Here is an 11,482-nt window from a genome sequence, read left to right on the forward strand (position 1 = left end):
TTCTGGGTACTTTTCCGTTTTCGTGAGCCTTAAACAATCGCCAAACTGCTGGCGATTTTTTTACGATTTGTTTTATTGGCGATTTGTAAACAGAAAATAAAATAATTTAACTGTTGCCAACGGCCGTCGGTTTCTAATTGTAAAAGTACCTAATTTTGCCACAAACTCTTATCTTTGGAAAACATTATTCTGCAAATTCAAAAATAACATTGATTTCTACAGATATCCTGCTTGAAAAAACGTATACTTTTCAATGTGCTACTTCAGTTTATGAAATGAAAGTGAGAGGTTTGATAGTTCCTTATGATGACTAAGCTTGAATCAGTTCATTTCCATTTCCTTTCCGATATTCTCGTTGCATTGCAGAGAAATGGGAAATTTTGTAAATTTAGTTCAAAGCGGAAATATAAGCGAATTCCGTCAAATTATAGTTAAATTTTAAAACTACATGAAATGAGTTCAGATAAAGGCAGACAAACTATGTTACTAGCTAATGCAATGGAAATAGCTCCTTGTAATATTGGCCCCTAGGATTTGTACGTTGGTTCAAAAGCTCACTATATTGAACTATTAGAAAATTATTGCGGCAGAATGCTGGTGAAAGAGGACGAAATGAAAATCTTTACGGATAGTTTGTATTCTACATGAATATTAAAAAGTGGAGCTGAAATGAAATCCAAATTCGTTGTAGATGTAGATGTCATATATAATGTTTTGAATCAAACCTTGTAAGCCTCAGTTTCGTCGTTGTACATTTTGGAAATGTGTTGGCAGATCATTTTGATGAGACTGCTCGCGATTGTATTCAAATATTAAAAATTCTTATCTTATTTTTCTATTAAAAATTATAAATCCTTAATAATTTTCTAATTTTGTTAATTTAGCCCATATCACTTTGTTCTAAAATTGTCTCTTATTTATTGATCCAAATATGCACTCTTTTAATTATTCTACTCGCGCATTCTAAATTCATAACTCTGAAATTTTCATACTCCATGAGAAGGAATAAAAATCCGTAACGCCCACAACATTCCTTCCAAAGATACCTCAAATTCTCTTTCCTATATCGACCCATGTCAAAAAACTTCTGAGATTTTCCTCTTATGTCCCGGTGCGAACAGACACTTTCCACTGTTATTCCCGTTTATCAATTATGCCCTCCGTGAAAAAATGTTTAGTAAGAGTGTTTTCATGGATATTGCTATGAAATATTTTTTAAAAAATTTAAACGGGACAAATTGAAGTTAAATTCCCAATTTGTCATTTTGAATGCCACTCATTTGCAAAATTATTTTACGTAAAAACATATTCTCCTAAGTCGAAACTTCAGCATCTGTATTTAATATCGATGTTTAAAAGTTTTGAAATTTCTTAAGCCCTAATGTTTTTTCCTTAAATATAACAATAATGTAGTTGCGTCTGCTGAATTTAAAGTTTTTTGCAGGCTCTGAATTTGTTCTGAAAAGAATGCTGTTAAATTTGATTCAAAATCTGCATCATAACTTTTAAATAAAACAATTCATATTTTTTTTTTCATTAAGCATTCAATGACTGACTCGCTATCCTGCTTACATGTTTAAAAAAAATACTTCATAGCAATATTCCATGCAAACACTCATAGCAAACATTCCTTGGAGTAATTTTTGGTTTCTTCACCTTCCAAGTGTGAAAGTTCATTGAAAAAAAAGAAAGTGTCAATAACCGTTGATTTTGCCGACGACCACAGCATCGTAAGGTGTGAAAATGGCACTCTGGATCATCAGGCTGACGGAAATTTCACACATGATCTCCTGACAGGGGGAATTACGCAACATAGGATTGGATTTTGATGACTGTTTTTATTTTTCAATAGAATCCGGCCTTTGCGTCGCAGCTCTGTTTCCTCATTTGACGTTCGAAAGCTCGAGAATCAAATTTTAAAGTGTTCCGCTATCTTTTTTTCCTTTGTAAAATATGAACTTGAAATAAACTCTTTTATTTAATCCTACGCTGCTCTGTTATATGAATTTATCATTAATTTATAATAAATTTATTATTAATATTAATTTCTGTTTTTTTTATTAATTATGTAATGATTATTTAATAGAATAATGTATTACATTTAAAATTTAATTTAAAAAACTATTTTATTAACGGAATGTGAATTAAGCAGTAAAAGTTTCTTATTAATTGTTTATAATTAAAAATTTGAATCCTAACTCTTTTTTTTCTTTTATTGTTTTTATCACACTTTTTTTTACACTTACATGCAAATATAGCTGAAGAATAAAAATAAACCAGCGGGAGTGGTGGTCTTTCCAAAACTTTCTTGCTGACTCTCTAATATAGATGTTACCTCAATGAATGCCTTGCATGGCATTCACGCACAATAGTTACGGAATATTAGCTTTTGGTGTGAAAGCATTTTACTGAATCTATGTGATCTTTGGCGAGTTTTTTTGCGATTAATCCCTGGTATACGGTCAAAAGTATCCAAAAGTCGAATTTGTGCTCCAGGTGCGTTCTTCCCAACCGACTGAAGCATAATTGTGACATACAACTACACTTAAAGTCACAAAATCACGTACCAAATTTGATATATTTAAGTCGTTGCGTTCTAGAGTTATCGCGTCTACATGTTTATGAAAGTACAGACGATCAACCTGTTTTTGGATTTCGCTAAAAATTTAGTGGACTTCTATCATGAAGATGTTAAATCTATTTGCCGAATTTTATATATCTAACTCTTTCCGTTCTGTAGTTATAGTTCAAAATTATATTCGCACAGCCGGGCAGACAGACTTCCTTTGGAAGGACTTCGCTCAAAACTCGATAGAAATCTACAAATTTGGTTTTAACTCATCTCATCCGTCTAGCTAAGAGCGTTTTTGAGTTATCCTCGTCATAGGCAGACAGACGGCCGTTTTCCAAAAATGTGAACTCACGAAGATTTAAAACGTGAATATTCGTCCAAATCTTGAGTTCGAGATTTTTTCGAATCCCATACCGAACTTGATATATTTAAGTCTTGAATTTTTGAATGATCGCGTTTATATGCTTCTGAAATGACAGACCGACAGACGGCCAACCTCATGTTGGATTTGGAGACAGCTGTCTACACTATAGACATTAAATCGGTGCGCTTAATTTTATCTATCTAGCTCTATTCATTTTGTAGTTATTGTATTACCTTATATTTAAATAGCTGGACAGACAGACATCCCCTGAACGGACTTCTCTGCAAATTTAATAAAAATCTGAGAATTTGGTGTAAAGACCGTATACCAAATTGCAATCATCTAGCCCAAAGCTTTTTTGAGTTATCTTTGTCACAAACAGACGGTCGGACATTCCTCAAAAATCTGTTTTTTGAACGTGGAGATTCGTCAAAATTTCAAGGTTTTCATGTGACGATTACTACACTTTCTCTATACTATGTATAGGAGAAAGTAAAAATAATAACATATGGTTAACTTTTTTGACTTTTTAATTTTTTATGAAGTTGGAGGAATTCAGTGATTGTTCTGTTGTATCAAGTTTATTGAGATGCTACGTTTTTGCAAAATCGCCACAGAGATAAAAAGTAAAATTCTACAGATTCTGATGACTATCACTTCCATTTTAGCTAAAATATTTTCTGCAACCAAAGTAAATTTTTTAAAAAAATAGTTTCTCATTTAGATTACTTTCTTCTATTATTTAATTCTTGGTTTACCAATCGTTGTGATGATCTCTATCAATAAATAAGCATACAGTTTAATCATCTTTGTAATAATTTACATAGGAAAATCTAGTAAAGTAAAAAAGTATGCCTTCTAAAGAAGATCGATTTTGCCTTTAAGCCTGTGATACTTTTTTTTAAATCCTATGTGGGCCGTTGCTTCTGGAGATGTTAATGCTAAATAGTTGAACTGCTTTTTGGCATTGCTGCAATTTGTGAAAAAGCATTCAATCTCTACCCAAATTCTTTTCCCACGATCGCTGTCTAAAAAGAATCCGTAGAGTTTCAATTCTTCCCTCAGGGTTAAATTATTGCGTGACACTTTTATCTCTTAACCAATAAATGTGCAATCCTCAATCATACATAGTGGAGAGGGTTTTCTTTTGCTTTGTCATGTGCTAACGCAGTAAACTTTCTTTGAGATGGACAGAAAACTCACGGGGGAAGGGCGCGGACTGGAAAAGGAAGTTCGGGATGAAATTTAGTATAATGGCAATACACCTTTAGGGTGTACGTTTTGTAAAATATTAAACGCAATATACAACTGATTCCGATAATATGGCCCACAATTTTGAGCATATTAATAATTTGTCATCATTCCTGGGCACTCCTGTCCAGAAAGCACATTCGTTAAAACTTAAGCATCGTATCCGAAAAGTTAGGATTCTGTCCTGGACAAGTTTTTCTTAAACTTCTTTTTTTCAAATTCAGTTAACAATTCGTAAATATTTTTAATTAATATGTTATTTAATTTCTATGTAAAAATAAGCATTCATTCACCTCATACTTGAACTATAATTAAAATGTGTCAATTGTTTTGAAGTTATCAGTAAAAATTCTTGTTTGTTCAAAATTATATTTATTTTTAAGCAAGAAAATAATGCTTTAAATTATGTTAAATATTACCTATTATTACTCACGTAAAAATTTTTATTATTTAAGAAATTTATTTTACATTTTTAAATTTCCTCATCTATTAAATTTGCTTCATTAGTAATGGACTCGAGGATTTCGATGTAATCCAATGATTTTTTTTTAACTAGCAAACCTCGATTATTAATAGATGCATCTTTTAATCTCAGCTTCGGTACTTCACTGTATAGTAATTCTAACACGATTTCACTTTGAACTTCCGATATAGTTGCATTATCTGTGTTCACAGACATTTTCACTTCAGAAAATTTTAAATATCTGTATTGTGATGAATTATGAATGCTATAAGACTCTCCAATCTCAGCGAAATCAGAGAAGAATGGTCACGTTTTCTCAGAGTTTCTTCTAGAACAACTCAGCAGGAAGAGCTTTTCCTTCAAAAAATTTTATTCCACCGGAAGGGAAATGACATCTCAGGCATGGAGATGAGAAATTTCCGATAAGTCTGTTGGTTCTCGCCAACCTGGCGGATACAGAAGTGTTGTAGATCAGCTTGTCTACCGCTGACAGGGGGGGGGGGGCGTACCTCCTTCGGGAGGGGTTGTATCTTGGCCGGTGATAATTGCGGGACTCGATCTTTTCCTGCCAATGCTGTCGGAGCGATCCGACCATTTAGATTTTACCATGTTCCTTAGAGGCAGACTTGTCGAAGTAGCTCTTTGTGATTCCCTCATACTATACAAGCTGCATACTAGAATCTCTTTACTCTATTTAGCAGATCTAAACTTAAAGCTCTTCGCATTATAAAAATGTATATGAAAGTCAGGTTTAATATATATTCTTTTTATATACTGAAAGATAAATTTTACAGGCGTCATATTTATTTCATGAAAGGAGGCAATTTAGCACTCGCATCAGTACAGCCGAATAATAGCATCGCATTTTTATGGCATCAAAATTATCAATGAAAAAAATGGTCTTTTTATGGCATTTTATTACTTATTAAGCATGATTACATTTTTAAATCATGCATTGTTCCGAATGTAAATTTTTTTGTTTCGCTGTTCAGACAACCTCTTTCAGCCTGCACCCGGGTTGTCCTAGTCCGAAGAGGTCACGAGAGGTAAGTTCTTCGCTCCCATCATTAACTTCCGGAAAGACAATGCATCGGTGATTAAGAGATGGAGTTCTCCTCCCTGTGTTTTTGTTTGTTTGCTGGCGGATCCCTCTTTGAGCTGCAGTAGGATAAATATACTGCTTTCTTGTAACTGCGAGTGCATTTCTTGAGGAGTGATAATTAAGATAGACTATTTGTTGTAGGATGACATTAATTAAGAAAGTTTTGTAAAGAATGAGACGAAATGATGTGAAATTGAATAAATATAAATACATCAAAAGTTAATTTATGCATTGGAAAAGTTAATATGGAAAGTAAATGAAGGAGCCGTTTTTCAGTAAAATGATTATTCTTTCAACCGAGTCATTTCACGTGACAATTATGCATGTCAAGGTATCCATTACCCAGCTGTCCGATGTCTTGCTAGTGTCGCGCCCTCAATGGCCGGGTGGTATAGTCTCGGCCTATAGATCAAAGAGTACCATGTTCAAGACCCGATTCCACCGAAAAAACAATGTTTTAGCGAGTATAGTGCGCATTAAATCCTTCGGAGCCAAATGTCTTTCCACTGCTGTGGTGCGTAAGTAGGGTGAATGAGGCAGCATCTCAATTGAAAATCTACGATGTCCGTTTCAAAATAATTCTGAAGTTTCTTTAAAACGGGACGTTAATACAATCAAATAAAACATCTTGCGATTAACAATGATATTATATCCATTTTCCTGTATTCAAATTGAGTGGATTCAAAGATTAATTTATGAGCCACTATGGCCCAGTGGCAAAATCTCAGCTTCGGAACTGGGTCTCATGTTTGTAATCCGATTCCACCGAAAAACCACTGTGTAAGCGAATACTAAATGCATACTAAATACTGATGTACGAATACTGATGCATACTAAATCAAGACGTAATGGTTGAAATGTCTTTTCGCTGATATGATGTGGAAATTGGAGAGGAAGGATTCGTTAAGTTTCGTTCTGGTCACTTCACCACGATTTAAGATAACAAGAACCATCCCAAAATAGACTCATTGTTGTTTTAAAACAGGACGCAATGTAACTAAACTAAACTCAAAAATTTATTTGGTGTGATGCACTTTGTGCATATTACGTGAGCTGGAATTGACATCACTGAAGGGGATTTTCGGATATTTTACCCCCCCCCCCCTTGAGTTTGAAACCCTAAAGGTTCCCTATCGTTGGTTCATAAATTTAGTTACCGACATTGCATGCTGTATGACATACTAGTTGCAAGCAATTCAGTACAAATTCTTTTTTCTTCTAACTAAATTCACAGATAATAAGTGTGACATTTCATATAAAAGTATTTATTCTTTCTTCTAGTTCGTCTGTGTTAATATTTTGTACTATGATCAGGGCGGTTTTTTGAAACATATCTTGAAGAAGAATATCTTTTTATAGCTTAGGAAGAACTGTAAACTATTTTTTTAAAATTCTGATGCATGTATTTTTGATGATATTTCATCTGCATTGCTAGTGTGTGTAACGACCAGGCGTTTCATCTGATCCTTTTTTGAGAACAAATTACAATATTTTTGGTTATAATTATTTTTGAAATTCCAATGCATTTATTCGTTTGTGTGTGTTCACAGTTATTGTAAAAAGGCAACTTCCGTAATGAAATCATTATAATAAAATTCTTTCAAATTTCCATGCATGAGCAGATAATCATTCGAACTAACTCTTAATTCATTTTTTTTTATTCGTTATTCGTCTAACTTTTTTTATCCTTAGTTGAATTTACTGTCAGCGGGAATAGTTGGCTTAATCCTCTTTTAACATCAATTTCCATGAAATAATTATGCCACAAATTTCACTCAAGAGTCATAAACATTACAAAAACAAACATCCTGTTACATATTACCATTTTTCTACAGCATTAGAAATCCATCATTTGCCATTCTGTACGTAGTCTCCACAATTTAGAGGGAAAAAGAAAGTGGAATGCTGCGTTGTGTTCAGAATACTGAAAAGCCAGATCAGTCATTTGATTTGCTCTCTCCCGAATGCCATTCCGAAATTAAATACTTAGACCAAACGATTTTTCCGTGCCTTCCCTCTGATTAGCAGGAAATGAAAACACTTCCAAATGGCTTTCATTGTCGTCTGCCATCTTGTCGTAGCACACACCATCAGATAGCAAACATTCTGCCAGGCCTGGGAACGTGGGTTTGTTGCTTCCGTGTCGGCACGGGAGAGATCGAACCCACGTGATGCGCGGAGAGAGAAGTTTGAGAAAGACTTCGCTGGAGATGCGAGAGCATTCTCGCCAACTTCGGCGAGTTTTCATTCATTTTGGCTACGAAAAAGAAAAATATGACATAACGATTGTGGATGATGTTGTAACGCTTCAGTTAATGTTGTCTTTACATGTGTAAAGACACCGTAATTATGAATCAAACATGCCTGTTTATGTATTTATTTATTTTGAGTACCGTGAAAACGGTTCATTCAATTAAGATAATGATTAATGACTCTGCAAAAACGTTAATCAAAATGATAAAAGATCTGAAATTTATCTTTACCGTTTTAAATTACATATTTTCTATGCTTACATTTTTCATCGCAATGCACTGTTCTTCGGTATTTTCCAAAGCTGTTTTGTTAGAACGCTTGATACTTTGCAGTGTTTAAAAATTATAAAATTGCTTGGCATATATAGCTGAAAATTTGCATGCATAATTACTATAATTAAAATGTGTACCTTATTTTATTAAATCAGAAAGCTATTCAATTTATGAAACTATTCTATTGCCTCATTTATTACTCAATTTAACGGAATAAAATGACGTTACGTAAGCTGTTATAATTTTTTAAACTTACCTTTATTCGATAGAAAAATCCCTGTTATTCTGTTTGATGACTGTTCCATTTATTTATTCATTTTCTCTCTTTTTGAATATAGATTTCTCTCTGAAATAACAGAATTAGGTCGGACGCAGATGATTCCGTCTCTTTAAACACATATTTTTACTTTCTCTTATGCAGAGTGTAGGAAAATTATGGCAATCGTCAAAAATAATTGAGTTTAAGATTTTGATGAATCGTCACATTTCAAACCACCCCTTTTCGACATTATATCTGTCTGTCTGACCATGAACACTATAATGCAAAAACTCTTTGAGCTAGGTGGATGAAATCCGATATATGGACTTAAGACCAAATTTGTAGATTTCTATTATATTTTGAACAAATTCCATTTACAGAAGTCTGTTTGTCCAGCTGTTCCAATTCAAATGAACTCAATAACTTCAGAACGTAAAAAGATAGATAAAATTTAGTAACTACATAACTGTTACATAGGTTTATCATCCGAAATGTAAATTCTTATCATATTTATTTGAGGATTGACCGTCTGTCGGTCTGTACTTCCGCATGCATATACACATAATAATACATAAACGCAATAACTAAAATCATTGAAATTCGGTCTGTGATCTTGTGATTAGAATTGTAAAGTTGGTTTCAATATCCTGGGGCGAACCACTTTTCAACAGTTCTATCCCACTAAGGGGTGAGACGCGAAAAAATGTGCGTACTTCCGGAATTTATTTTATTGTTAAATGTAAAAGTCTCCTTTTTTCATCTTTCCTCTCTCCTTTATTTTGTCGAATGAAACCCATCCTAACGCATGTGCAAAATCCCGGTGGGTTTTAGAATCCATTGGCAAACAGTAGATCAGTGTCAAATTTTGGTTAAAATCGATTGAAGAAAAGGCGTCCAAAATAAATACAGTAGACTCCCGATTATCCGCGCCTACCGCACTAAGTTTTTTTTTTTTTTTTTGCTTCCAAAGCAAGAAGCAAACACAAATGATTGATTTCTTCAAAAAGGTGCAGTTTTACAGTTATGCTTTTGTAATTACATAATACATTACAATATTAATAAAGTACATATGTATTCATTTTTCTGTGTATCCTTGACGCCTCTCGTAAGTATAAAGCACTTTTCTGTTTTCATTAACAAAATGCATTTTAGGTTGGGTTTGAGTGATATACTAAAATATTAAGCGTTAGTTAAACATTTCCTGCTGTTTATTTTACGTTTTATTGCACATAAAACGATTTTTCAAAGTTGGAATGACTTATTTCTCTTTTGTTATACCCGTTTTTAGCTTTTTTTGGATTATCCGCGATTTTTGTTATCCGCTGCGGCCGCGCCACCCAATTCCGCGGATAATCGGGACTGTACTGTATTATCATTATAAATTCTGTAAAAATCCCGGATTCATTCCTAAATTTCGTAACTATTGTTCTCCAGTTCCATACATGGCATTTACGCGCTTACCCGAGGCCTACAATTTTATGGAGAGGGATAAGACCTTTATCAAAAAATAGACGAGAAGATTTCAGAAGACCATTGCCATCGTTTTTTATTAGTATTTTCATTCATTTTAGTTTTTTTCAACGTATAGTTTTAATATTTATGAATAGAGAATATATATATATATATAAAATATTGGTATTCAACATAATGAAAGTTGAGCTTCCTTATTAAATTACTTATAGTTTCTTGTTGTTCAAAGCTTCTTAAATGAAGGATGGCAATTCCTAATAGGGTTGCATAGATGTGATTAAGTTTTCGAAAATGGCGTCTATTATTTTATTACAATATTAAATTGCAATAGTTATAATTATTACAGTAATGAATAAAAAGAAGGTATTGTAATCATCAAAGAATTGTAATTTCAGAATTTAGTGAAGCTCCCCATTTTAAATCCGCCTGGATCGGGGGGGGAGGCATTTTCGGAACTATGCGTTTCTGTCTGTGAACACAATGACTCCAAATGGCAACAAGCAAGAATGATGAATTGCATGGTATGATCACCAGAAATTGTGAATTTATATCAGATTTCGTATCCAGTAAGTCAATAATAAGTGCTACAAAATAAACTTGCTTAGGTCTTTTCTCTAACCACGAAGCTTAACACAAATGCGCCGTATTGTGTAAATAAGCAAAGAAATTGGGAGGAGAATATTTTCTGTAGTAAATTACATTTATTAGAAACATAGTCATGAAATCATAGTATATTATAGTTGAGTCCGCATTTATTCCAGAATTATATTAATTAATATTAATATGCCAGATTTTCTTCCGAGCAAAATTCCTTAAAGAATGATTTATTTCAGGGTTACATTTTAATTCATTTTAATAGCCGGATTCTCCTCTGAATGGTATCCATTGACAGCAATTTATTTCAGAGGTATATTAATTTTAATTTGTCAGTTTCTCTTCTGGGTGGTACCCTTGAAACAGCGATCGATGTAATTGATTTTCACTTACGTTTTTAAAATTAACAGCATTTTAAGAAAAAGCTAAATCAAAAGAATTTTCATAGAAATCTTTTTTTTTTCAAGTTGATATTTCTTCTAACCGTTTTTTTAAGATTCGTCTCAAGCCTTTCTCTTTTAGTTATTCTAAACAATATACTTATTAGAATTTAAATTCTGCTCTCTCTGAATGAAATGATTCTTGTTATAAAACTAATTTTATTAAAGAAAAAATCCCTGAGCACTTCCTGAAAACTTTCAAATCCACCAAGTTCTTTATGGTTTACAAAAAAAAAAAAAAAAAAAAAAAATCAATTTCACCGAGACAATGTACGAGACGATGGCATTGTAATCGAAAACCAGCTGTTTCCTCTCTCACACGGCGAGGGAAAAACCAAGCCAAACGTCAGCTATTGGCGATATTTGAACTCGCGTAAACTGCCGTTGCATCTTCCATCCGCAACTACAGCAACCCAGCCTTACTCCTCTTCAATTCCCTAAT

General features: G+C 33.3%; 1 protein-coding gene across 5 annotated transcripts in view; it reads left to right on the plus strand.

The window, feature by feature from the left end:
• LOC129983872 (ras GTPase-activating protein nGAP-like) overlaps positions 1-11,482 on the plus strand; it is a 425,698-nt gene that overhangs the window by 217,796 nt on the left and 196,420 nt on the right. The window lies entirely within an intron of this gene.

Source organism: Argiope bruennichi, chromosome 9 (assembly GCF_947563725.1).
Source record: "Argiope bruennichi chromosome 9, qqArgBrue1.1, whole genome shotgun sequence".
NCBI lineage: Eukaryota > Metazoa > Arthropoda > Arachnida > Araneae > Araneidae > Argiope > Argiope bruennichi.